Source organism: Coenobita brevimanus, chromosome 12 (assembly GCF_032717465.1).
Source record: "Coenobita brevimanus isolate Jiangsu-jjx chromosome 12, ASM3271746v2, whole genome shotgun sequence".
Classification (NCBI taxonomy): domain Eukaryota; kingdom Metazoa; phylum Arthropoda; class Malacostraca; order Decapoda; family Coenobitidae; genus Coenobita; species Coenobita brevimanus.
Window position 1 is genome coordinate 12,319,023 of NC_136965.1, and position 13,081 is coordinate 12,332,103.

Here is a 13,081-nt window from a genome sequence, read left to right on the forward strand (position 1 = left end):
ACCATCTTGAGCATGAGAAGGAGAGGAACTATACTGTATGTTGTCTGACGAGGCTAGGGAACTGAGAATGGGTCGGGCTGGTTGCATGATTTTTTTTTTTTTTTTTTTTTTTTATGAAGGAGTGCATTACAAGGGTGTTTCATCTTTCTAAATTGTTTTAACCTTGATACTTGCTGGAAGAATCCTGCCTATACTCTTTGCTCTATCTTGGCCTATAACTGCCCCATCTCCATCCTGACTGCAGGTTTGTAACAACAGATTAATACTGGAATATGATGTTAGTCAGGCAGAGGTGCTATGAAAAGGACGTAGAGCCGTAGCACTGTCATTTCTGCCACTGAGCTACGTGAATTACTCTGTAAAAGGAAGAAAATCTGAGCCAAGTTAGGATAAAAAGAGTATAGTATGCAAATACGAAGTTACATGTGGAAGGTTTACATTTGATATGAGCCCAAGATTCCATGGACTTGAATGGTGACTGAATGGGTGAATAGTTCATTTCATTGGATGTACTTTTGACTGATTCTCCCATTATAGTATTGTTTCCTTTCCCTAACTTTCTTGACCCTGCCTCACCCTACCTTCAGGAGAAATGATGATGATGATGAAGAATGATGATGATGATGATGATGATGATGATGATGATGTCCTACTCATCCAGACTGATGTTGGACTTTGTGATGGTGAATAAATCCTGTTCCCACCCCTGTCTAATGCGTGAGCGTATGCATCGCGACGTCACAGCACATACACGGACACATTTGGTAGAACTGTTTGCCTGTGTGTTGCCACGCAACTCGAGCAGAAAGCCGCCACCCAAAATGGTGTAAAGACTACATCCACCCACATACTGATACAGACTCACACGAACTTCTGTAAGAAGAATCAAAATCTTTCAAAAGTCTGATGAATGCATAACGGAATAATGAAACAGCCTTCAACACACACAATAGTCGTTTTTACCTTACCCTGCCCTAGATATTTGTCCACTTAAAGCTTTATTTCACTTAGCTCAGTGGTAGAATAAGGCAGTTCTACTGCTCTATATCCTTTCCGTGGCACTTCTTTGTGACTAGGATCATATTCCAGTGTTGACACTGTTACAACTCAGTATTCAAGATGGAGAGACGGCAAGTTTAAGCCATGTTAAAGTAAAAAGGGTAAAGTAAAAATAGGATTTCATTTAGACGGATATGGAAAGATTGTTTCTCTGGCTGTGCAATTGGCAACATATGCGCCTAGTATAGCATTAGTGTTTAGCAGAGGTCTGGCACTGGGTACACTTGACAACCATGACATAATGACATGTTTGTTGGTGGTACTGACATGAATGAACCCAGGTACCAAATATTAGCGGAAATGACTAAGTAACCGTGATGCATGAACGTCAGAAACTGTAGCTAGACCCTTCACACGTGCACTGCACCAGGTTCATGTGTGGCCAACTGTACATCACCTCAGTCACACGTTTGTTGGTGTCACTGACATGAATGAAGGCAGGTGTTAAATATTAGTGGAAATGACCAAGTAACCGTGATGCAGGAACGTCAGAAATTGTAGCTAGACCTCCACGTCACACCTTCGCTGAACCAGGTGTATGAGTGGCTAACTGTGCACCACTTCACTCACCAATCCAGTCAAGTTGAGAAACTGAAATACTGAGTTGGGATCCAAGGAGTGTGGTGTTGTCAGCCATGAGGTGGGAGGCCAGGGTGTTGGGCCAGGTTACGGCCATGCCAAGTGAAAGGTGGCCAACACTTGCCCAAATAATTATCAGCACCTGTAGACAACAGAGACAAGTAAGAAGAATGTAATAGTAGTAGTAGTAGTAGTAGTAGTAATGATAATAGTAGTAGTAGTAGTAGTAGTAGTAGTAGTAGTAGTAATGATAGTAGTAGTAGTAGTAGTAATGATAGTAGTAGTAGTAGTAGTAACGATAATAGTAGTATAGTAGTAGTAACGATAATAGTAGTAGTAGTAGTAGTTGTTGTTGTTGTTGTTGTCAATCGATCAACCGGTTTTATTTCGCATCTCTCGATAAATAAAAATTAATACATTTCATCATAAAGATAGTAGTAGTAGTAGTAGTAGTAGCGGCAGCACCATATGGGTAGCAGCAGTAGTAGTAACACATATATATATATACAAAATACTGTACATACACACATTACACAGTAGGTGGTGTACTGTACAATTATATATAAAAGAACAAATTATATTAAAAGCAATGATAAAGACCTGAGGATATCACAGTGCACATACACATTATAAAGTAAAATACTTACTGTATTTAAAAAAAAAAATACCATCAGCAAAATATAAAAAAAGGTTTAGGGTAAAAAATAAAAGCTATCATCGATACGATTAAAAAGAAGTCCTATGTGAAATATGAAAGTCAGCAGCCATAGGAAAAATAAAAGGATACAAATAAAATAAAAAAAAAAGGTCCAAATGAAATATAGAGACTTGCATCCACATGAAATATAAAGGTCCAAAAAAAAAAAAAAAAAACTAGCATCCATAATAATATAAAAAGGTCCAAATAAAATATAAAAGCTAGCTTTAATAAAAATATAAAAAGGTCCAAGTAAAACATAAAAGCTAGTATTCATAAACTATAAACAGGTCCAGGGTAAAATATGAACCCTAGCAGCAATAAAATATAGGCTACAAGGAGCGTGCCTGTCCTCATGTCTTTGTACCCATTCCATCCCTGACCTCAAAATATTTAGCTCTTCATGAATTCCAAAGTGATTAATCAGCTACTGCATAAAAAAAAAAAAAAAAACTCCTTAATATAAGAAACATTGTTTTTAATGAGAGGGTGTTGTAACTTTAACAATGTTATACAATATCTTGCATGTACCAAGGCAGTGTGGTGCTTAAATAGCAGCTGATCATACCGAGCTGCCGTGATGTGACTGCAGGCGAACATTACGACACTACTTATACGTTTAAAGGTTTTACTGAAGGCAATTTCAAAAGCCTTAAAATTTTTTGAACTAAGAGATGTGCCGTGATTCCATAATGGAAGCCCTTAATATGATAAACATTATGACTTAAAAAGAAATAAAAAAGTGAATTTGTCAACAGATATAAAATTTCTAAAAATGTCATTAAAAGAAAAATAAGAATTATGTCAAAAAAAAAAAATCTTGATCTTTGAAATTAAAAGATACATTATGACCCAGGTATTTAAATACTTTCGCCACTTTTGGGGGGAGGTAGGTGGTGGCTCAATCGTTAGAGAGGTGGCGTGCAGTCCTACCGGAACCAGGATCACATCACCGCTGGGGCAGGGAACAGTTTAAAGATTTGAATTTCATTAAAAAGCAGACTTTACTGATCTACCAGAAGACCCGCCAACACGTCGAAAAAATACCCCCGCTAATACCAGTACACCACTCCTGTATGAGACAGCCCTAGCATGTGTGTTAAAGCTTTGTAGCCAACATATATATATATGTAACTCTCAATTCTTGTAATAGGTGAGTCTTGAGTTAATTGAAGAGCAGGACGAGTTAAAAATGAATACAGGGAGTTGATCTTGATTTATTATCTTCAGAGAAAGTCTAAGTTGAGCAGCGTATGTATTATACAGAGACATAATATACTAAGTAAGTCTAGTTGGACCGCTTTTCTTATTCACTCTCTCCATTACCTGCCGGTTCTATATCCAGTCTCATTCTGATCTCAGAATCCTACATTCTGGTGTAGCAGGGGTCGTGTCACGTGTCTTACACTGTTGTTGAAATGTTTTAGAAACCTGTGTGTGTGTATGTGTGTATGTGTGTGTATGGTCACGAGGAGCTGTTCGTGGGCTATTTTGCTGATAAGAGGCATTCTGGGGAGGTGCTAACGTCATTTCCTTTTGGCCCCTAGGTTTGACATTGACCTAACGTCTAGACTATATATGTATGTTGCTAGCTATTATGTATTAAGATATTTTAGGTCCTGACATCGCTCGGTCACGTAGCTGGTGGTCCTCCAACAGCAATCATCATTGACATATGGTAATCTCTTAATACATAATAGTCTTCTTCTTCAGTCTTAATACATAATATTGATTATAATACTGATTATAATATTCATGGTGATATTGCAATGATCCAGTAATATTACATTTTAAACAAGTTGTATACATAACTGAATATTGTTAAATTGGTTATTGTATTATATTTTGTAAAATGTGTATGAATAATAGTAAAATGCATTTATGGCAAAAAAAAAAAAGTTCAAAGTTAAGATTATGGTAAGAGCTATAAATATTTCATATTGAGATAACGATACTGGTATACTTGTATATCATAGGTCATTCTTCTTTTTCATCTTTTTTATAAAATTAATACTATATACAAAATATGTACACTTCGTTCAGGGGAGTTGGCTTGGATGCTAACTGTACCCCCATTAAATACTGACTCCAAATTTGCAATTCTTGCATGCATTCTGTGCATTGCAAACAGCAGTACTGCAAATACAATACAGAAGATTATAAAGATAGTAGGTGCTGGGCTATACACATAATATGGGTTGAACATACTCAAACTCAAATCTTCCCAGGGCTTCATTGTTTCATTGATCAGTTCCATAGTTTCAAACTTAGGTGAAGTCAACTTAATACTTGTGCTCATGTTTAAGTCCATATTAGGCAGTGGGTGGAAATGTTTGTGTGTATGATTGAGGATGGCGTAGTGATTGATGGTGGATAAAGTGGACATGGATGGTGTAAATACCGCACAGTAGTCTGGTGCTATGTATAATCCTGATGCTAAAGTATGATATGGTGGTATATCTGGACAGACCATGTAAACTGATGTGTTATGAGTGAAATAAAAAAACTGTGAGTGTCCGATGCGTTGATGGTGTACAAGCTTATCTGGAGCAAAAGTGAAGTTGCAGTGATTATGAATATTGTGATTTCTTTTGATAGCCATTTCACAAGGGACTGTATCAGTAGGCTGAAACGTGAAAATGTATGCAGGACAAAGGTGAATAGCATGTAAGGATGTGCGGCACTTTCGTTCAATCGTTGATTCACTTGCTACAGTGACAGTATTCCGTCTCTTGGAGACCATGATGAGTTCGGTGTCTGTGTTGATGTTGATGATGACCAAAGTGTTATTATTCTTAGAAGGGAAGGAGTGTATTTCGTATACTGTGAACAGATCATCAGTTATGAATGGTACATGAACTACTACTGATGTTGGTGTTAGTGTTGCTTCTAAATATGGATAATATTGCATGAATTCCCTACTTCGGAACAAAGGCTTCAATTTATTTTTATGTATGCCTTGACTAATTATCTGACGTAGCTCATGAACTGGAAGTAAGGCAATCGTGATCTTGCCATCACCAACATTCGAAATTCCTTGCATAAGTGCCCTGTAATGAACTCTCGTGTTGTCTAATTGGAGTAGAATTGTGTCAATATGTTTCGTGATGATGGAGAAGTGTTGGAAAAGTGTTATGTTACCTTCCATACTATTTATTTTATCTACACTTTCGAGAGCTATGTTTTATGCCTTTTTCAGATTTTTCACGATTGTCTTCAATGCTGAGTTATGTCCTGTGATAAATTTATCTTGGTATGTTAGTACCTGAGCTATTTTATTAAATTTGTTGTTTATTTCTTGAAGATCTTCCTCTGTAGCCAATCCAAAGATGTTTCCAAGAACTGCGCCACCCAGGTCGAACAAACCTCGCTTTTGGCGAGTACGTGTGATGTTGTTCTTGTCGCTCAGTATCTCCATTCCATGAGATGGGTGATCTTGGATGATAATGAGCATAGTTGACTTAGCCTGTTCTATTTTCCATTTCGCTAACTTCACTATTTCATCCACTTTGTGTTATGTGCTTGTGAAACAGCCTCCTATCATGAAGTCCAGGGTTCTCATTGGTCTTGCGATTTTTCATATAAGTAATTCAGACTTATTTCAACACTCATGACATGTTTTACGATTGACGTCATGGCCGTTGGAGCTATGAGGCATCCTTGCCGTACTATGTGTTGGGGGTCTAAGTGAGCATATCCTCTTGCTATGTAGAGGAGAATCCATAGCATAAATCCCTTCATCGTTACCTACCGACAAAAAAAAATCTATTAATTTTCTAATATGGTCATGCTGTGGTCGATGATAGAGATGATGTGCGTTAAGGTTGACTAACGTAGAACAATAACTTGATTGTTATTTCATTTATAGAAGGAGTTTAAATCAATATTTAAATCTCGTAAATGATGTACTATAGATTTTATTGGAACAGTTGCACCTATGTTTGATTGTTTGATATATGACCTTAATTTATTTTTGTAATTATCGTTGTTTTCTTGATTGGTTTCATGAGTTACGTTCGCTTGTTCGGTTGTATCCGAGGCTGAATAATTATTGGATAATTCCCTTGAAACTCGTTTTAAATGCACAATATGAACTTGTTTCTCTTCGCCATTTGACAGTGACCTAATTGAAACTTTGTTTGCTTTTATGTTAATTACTCTGTATGGGCCCTCAAATTTTGGGGACAATTTATTGTCTCTCGTATGAAATAAACAATGTCTCCTAAGCTGATAGGTGAATCTCTTGCCTTCTTGTTAAATGCCTGTCATTTCTTCCTTGGACATCGTCAATTGTTTTTTAACTCTTTTGTGTATGTCCTGGAATTCACGTAAACGGAGTTTAGAGTAATCATCGAAATTGTATATGGGCAGACTGTCACCTTCTAGGAGCTCATATGGTAGTTTTTTTTATTTGTCCCATATATAATGAAATATGGTGTGTCACCTGTGGCTTTATTTATAGATCCATTAATTGAGGCTTCTACTCTGGGAATCCAATCATCCCAGCTTGTATAATTTTCATGGAGAATGTGTCGTAGCACATCTAATACTTTTTTGTTTTGTCTCTCCACTAACCCATTAGATGCTGGGTGATAGGCTAAAACGTTAGCCTTTTTGATATTGTACTGTTTACATATTTTTTGTAAGATATCAGAATTAAATTCTCCTCCATTATCACTTATTAGTACCTTTGGGGTAGTAAAGCGACATATTACATTATTTATTATTGCCTTTGCTACTGTCTCTGGTGTTTTATCTTTAATTGGAGCTAAACTTACATAAAGGGAAAAATGATCCGTTGCTACGAATAGTTATTGATTATTATTGTATGATAATGGCATCTTGAGTGAATCAATAGTGACAAAGTCCCATGGTTGATGTGGTACAGGGTAATTACCCATCGGTGCAAGTGGGTATCCTTTGTGTTTTGCACATGATTCTCATCTGTCTATATGATTGTTTATATCTTTTCGTAATGATGGCCAGTAATATAACAACTGGGCTTGTTTGAATGTCCTATCTTTTCCAGGATGTCCTGCTTGTGGGCTATCGTGTATCGTTCGTAATACTTGGGGTATCATGTCATTAGGTACTACCAATTGGTTATTATTTCTTTAGTGTTTTGGTTGTTCTGGGTTGATCTTGTATAAAGTATTACTGACTACTGTGAATTGTTCGAGTGGTACATATAGATTGGGTAACTGTATGTCATCTCCACTTTCTAACTTGTATATAACTTTAGACCATATTGGGTCAAGTCTTTGTGCTTTTGTGATATCATCGTGGTTTGGTATGTCTCCTTTGAGATCTAAAGCAGCGACCTGAATTGTGTTCGGGTTCCTAGATAATGCGTCGGCTACTATATTAATTTTGCCTTGTCTGTAATGAATATGTACAATTGCGAGCAGATGACTCGAGGCCACCTAGTCCACCAACATGTTGGTGTTTTTTCTGGTAACAGTGGTGGGTATGAACTTGACCGAGATTCGCTCGGCTGTTCTGTCGAAACAAACCCAATGATAATTTGTCAATGTGCAGTTCTAACTGGTCCACAGTCAATATCATGCAAGTAAACGTATTATACTGATAATGATTAATTTGTCATACACATGGTAGATATATTTATAACCATAATATTACAACGTAGGCGTCCAAATAATGGTGTGTTCATTCATGCGAGACACACGGGTATCGGTAGTGATTTATTTTGTTCGTCTATCGTCGTGAACCAAACAACCTTTACCAGTTTTCGAGAGACATGCCGTAGGATTATCAGCTTCCCCGCAACCTAGCATGATCTCAAATAATTCTTGATGCCTTTCTCCCCGCCTCGTCAACCTGAGACACATAAACCTGTTATCAGCGAATCTGATGCAATGGGAGAGTTAAAGGTGCATACCACAGTTATTGCTATAGAAGGGGAAGCAGGAGGTGGGACTGAGGAGGGTGGTGGGTGAGAAAGGGTTGGGAGAAGGAGAATGTGGGCGTGAAGAGAACGATGGGTGAGGAAGGGTGGGGAGGAGGAGTTGGAGGGTTTGGGAGAGAGGAGGACAATGGGTGTGGAAGGGTGGGGTCGAGGGGGGAGATCTACTTTCAGGGCGGTAAGGTTGGCTATCCTGCATCAATTATTGGAAATACAGCTCTCTCTCTCTCTCTCTCTCTGTATATATATATATATATATATATATATATATATATATATATATATTGGCAAATAGGTAACCAATGCCACCCGCCCCCCCTTCCATCAGACATCCCACCTCGTCCCTCCCTTCCTCACCCACCATCCTCCTTGTAACTCCCACATCCCCCTCCCTCTCTTCCGCATACTATGGTGTGAACCTTTAACTTTCCCACCTGCTTCGGATTCAGAGGTCGACGAAAATGAGGTTCACGGTGAGGGATGACTGGCATGACGGTATTTTTGTAATAATAGTGCGAAGTTGCGAGGAAACGATAACCCTACGGCATATCTCTTGAAAACTGGTAAGGGTCGTTTGGTTCATGACGATGGTCGAACAAAATAAGTCAGTACCGATACCCGTGTGTTTCACATGTATGAATGAACCACTACTTGGAAGCCTATGTTGTAATACTATGGTTATAAATATATCTACCATGTGTATCACACGTTAATCATTATCAGTATAATACGTTTACTTGCATTATACTGATTGGAGACCAGTTAGAACTGCACATTGACAAATTATCACTGGGTTTGTTTCGCCAGAACAGCCGACTGGATCTCGGTCAAGTTCACAGCTACCATTGTTACCAGATAAAACACCAAACGTGTTGGTGGACTAGGTGGCCTCGAGTCATCCGCTCGCAACTGTACATTGTAGTTTTCGACTGTACATTTCCATCTTGCTCTCCTCCCAGAGAGGAGTTTTTCTTTAAACATACCCACTAGTGGTTTATGGTCGGTGAATAAGTGTATTTCGTAACCATATACCAAATCTCGAAACTTTTGTAATGCAAAAACCACTGCAAGTGCCTCTAAGTCTGTAGTGCAATAATTTTTCTCTGCACCTTTTGTTTGTCTGCTGGCAAATGCAGTTGGTTGATTCTTTCCTCTTTTATCTTTCTGCATCAGTACAGCCCCTAATCCTTTAACTGATACATTTGTACATATAATAAATGATTTTGTGAAATCCGGATATGCCAAAAAGTGTATTTGTTAGTTTAATTTTTAGTTTGGTAAATGCTTGTTTTTGTTCTTCCCATTGGAACATAGAATCTTTAGTAGTTGGAATAGAGGAAAGGCCATATGAGAGAATTGTGGTACGAATGACCTATAGTACCCAGCTAGACCTAAAAATTTTCTAACTTCGTCAGTCGTAGTGGGGTTCAGGAAAGTCTCTCACTGCCTGTATTTTGTCATCAGTGGTGTGAATACCATCAGAACTTCATTTGTGGCCTAAGAAATATATTTCCTTAAAGCAAAATTTGCATTTAGAAAGCTTAATTTTTAAACCAGCATCACCAATCTTTTGTAAGAGTAGGTCTAATTTCATGAGATGATCTGTGATATCTTTTGTTGCGATTATAATATCGTTAAGATAAACAAATATTCCTTGTCCTAAAATTCCGGACAATATGTAATACACAAGTGCCCGGGGCTGTCCTCAGTCCCATGGGCATCCTTCTATACTGGTAGTGTCCTCTAATTGTGGAAAAGGCAGTGTATTTACGTGACTCCTGTTCTACCGGAATGTGATAATATCCACTTAGCAGATCGATCGTGGAAAATACATTATTTTTGTCCAATATTCTGTATGATGTCTCTTAGCAATGGCATGGGAAATCGGTCTGGGATTGTGTGATTGTTTAGTTTACGGTAATCTACTACCGCACGGATTTCTCCATTTCGTTTGGGCACGAAGAATAATGGGGCATTCCACGGGGAGACTGATGGCTCAATAATTCCAAGTTTTAACATTTCACCGACATACTGGTTTGCGATGTACGCTGAGATTGTAGGATCCGGTAGGCCGGTATGAAAATTGATGGTGTATCTGGGTGCACATTAATCTTGTGATTAATCAGGTTAGTACACCCTAATTTTCTCCGGGTAATGCTACGGTGTCCCTGTGTGTTTCCAACAGGGTTAACAAATCATTTTCTTCATCAAATTCACCTGAGTGAATTAAATTCTCTTTTATGCTTTCTCAATCCGTAGATTTTATCTCACTTGTCACTCCAGCTACAACTATTTCCTTCACAGGGGCGGGACATTTTTCAATATTAACTATGCAAGTCCTCTTTTTCAACTGTACTTCCCAATTCATGTGATTAATTATGAATATCTAAGTTTGCCCTTCGTTGTTCATCTGACATAAAGCGTTTTCTGTTGACGATCCTTTTCCATCCATCCATCCATAGCCAGACGCCATGTATCCCAAACGGGGTGGTCAAGGGCTTAGAGTTAATTGTTTTACAGGGAGGGGCACTAATCCTTCACCAACCCCACTTGACACGTAGGGATGCCAACAGCATCTGGTGTTCCCAGGCGGTCACCCATCCAAGTACTAACCAGACCCAACGTTGCTTAACTTCGCTGATCGGACGGGAAGCGGTGTACTCAACGTGGCATCCTTTTACTTTACATAATTCTTCTAAGACAAGAACAGGCTATTCCGTAATTTGCTCTTTATGGTAACTTTCATATAGGCGTTAGGTGGTATAACTAAATCTTTGGTGAGATGGGCGGGAAAAACTGATAAATCAGTACTGTTACCTGGGTCTTTAATCCTGGAGGCTGGGGGGGGGGGGGTTGGTGTGAGTGGATCTATGCACTTACCTGTTTGTGTATGTTTGTTTAAGCTTTTAATATTACCAATTCTTTTTGGTTCTCTTTTACTAATCGGTGAGGGCTCTGATGGTATATCCTCTATGAATTCATTGTCAAAGTCTATTCCATTCATTTGTGAGAATAAAGTTATTTTCTCTGTTCTCATGCATCTTAAGCCCAGTAACATATGAGCTTTAATTAATAAGTTTTGAACGATATAGAAAAATGTAGAGATTGGTCTTGTGGTCTCTCTGAAACTGATGTTTAACCTTATCATACCTTTTACTGTGATTTGTTTTCCATCTACTGTATATAAGTCTAAATCAGATTCTTCCAGAAAAGTTACTTTCTTCTTATTTTTAAAAATTCTATTTATTTCTTCCTGTGTCATTAAGTTCACTGGAGAGCCTGTGCCTAAAAATAAGGAAACGTTTTGATCCTCACATACAGCTGGTATCAAGATACACTCATTTCCCAACATGCCTCCTATGTGAATTTTAGACTTGCTTTTCTTTAGGTTTGTTCGTTTTTTGTCATGACTTGGTCTTCCCCCGATTTGAACATAGACAATAATTTTTCTACTGTTTTGCAGTTACTGGTCCAGTGCCCTTGGCACCTATGATGTCTACAGAAAGGACCAAATCCCTGTGTCTTTTGTCTATCCTCTTTTGTTTTGATAAAGCATTCATTCCTAGTGTGTCCTGGTTTTGCACAATAATGACATAGAATGGACCTATCTCTTGACTGTGAACTACATGACTTTCCATATTTAGTGGTGTCTGTGGCGCGAGATCTTCTCGGGCTGCGGGGAAACTTATGAAACTGCCTGTAGCCTGATGTTTGTGATCGTACCCTTGACACGTTTAGTTGTTTGCTCTGCCTGCTTTCGGTTCGTGATCGATTTTGTTCTCTGTTTGGGGTAGTTGTAGCTCTTTTCACAGCTGATACTGTCTCAGACACTCTCATTCTACTAGAATGTGATTGTGTTTCAAGCATCCCTGCTTTGCTACACTGCATCTCTACCTCATTCATTAAGTCTAGTAAACACATGCCTGGGGTATACGCGATCGTCTTGGCGATCTTAAAGGTCTATCAGGTAATATACACAAGGCAGCTACATAACCAATGATGTCCACGACGAGGTCTGGGGACATCTTTCCATCTCCTGTTATCTAGTTTGAGTTTTCTAAGGTAGCTAATAATGTCCTTTTGATCGTGGAGACATCAGCAGTTATTTCACTGAGCACATGAATTGTAGTGTGCTCCCTTACAAGATCTACAATCTTATGTAATTCTGGGATTATACCTGGCAAAAAGTTCATACCTCCAGAAAATTTCTTCAAAAATTCAGTTTTAAATTCATCATATGTCTTAGCCTTGAGGAGCTTATCTGACCTTAGTAAGTCGCCTGCCAGACATCTTTCTCCACTAATCCAAGAGGAAAAAAATAGCAATTTTCTCTTGTTCATCCTTAATGTCTCTTGATGAAGATCTGTTCGCACTGACTGACCAATGAAATGATGTCAATATGATCTTTTTCTGTGCCAGAGAATTTGGGCGCAGTTTTATCCTCGTGATAAACATATATCTGAGCTTGATCTGTGGTTTTCATTTTCACTGGTTGCTCTGTTAATTTAACTTGTTTATCTTTGTGTGAGGGAATGGAATAGATTTTGCCTGAACGCTGAACTATATCAAGTATATTTTCATAGGTATGCAAGTCAGAGACAAAGTTCTCACTCGCTACATCAGAGGGGGTTTTCCAATCATCATCTAGAACTGACGTATTTGTTTCTTTATAATTAGTTTGTGGTGAATTTTGTACAATGGGCGCGTTGCCCTGGTGCTCTCCTAATTGTGTATCTGCAGTGGGCACTAACTGTCTATCATATGGTATTAACACTGGTGGGGACGAAAATATCCCTGTCATATCACTTAGCTAAAAAGAACTC

At 38.3% G+C, this 13,081-nt stretch overlaps 1 pseudogene; it reads right to left on the bottom strand.

Annotated features, from left to right (window-relative positions):
• Positions 1-10,822: 10,822 nt before the first annotated feature.
• LOC145414073 (5S ribosomal RNA) lies at positions 10,823-10,939 on the bottom strand (annotated as a pseudogene).
• Positions 10,940-13,081: the final 2,142 nt, after the last annotated feature.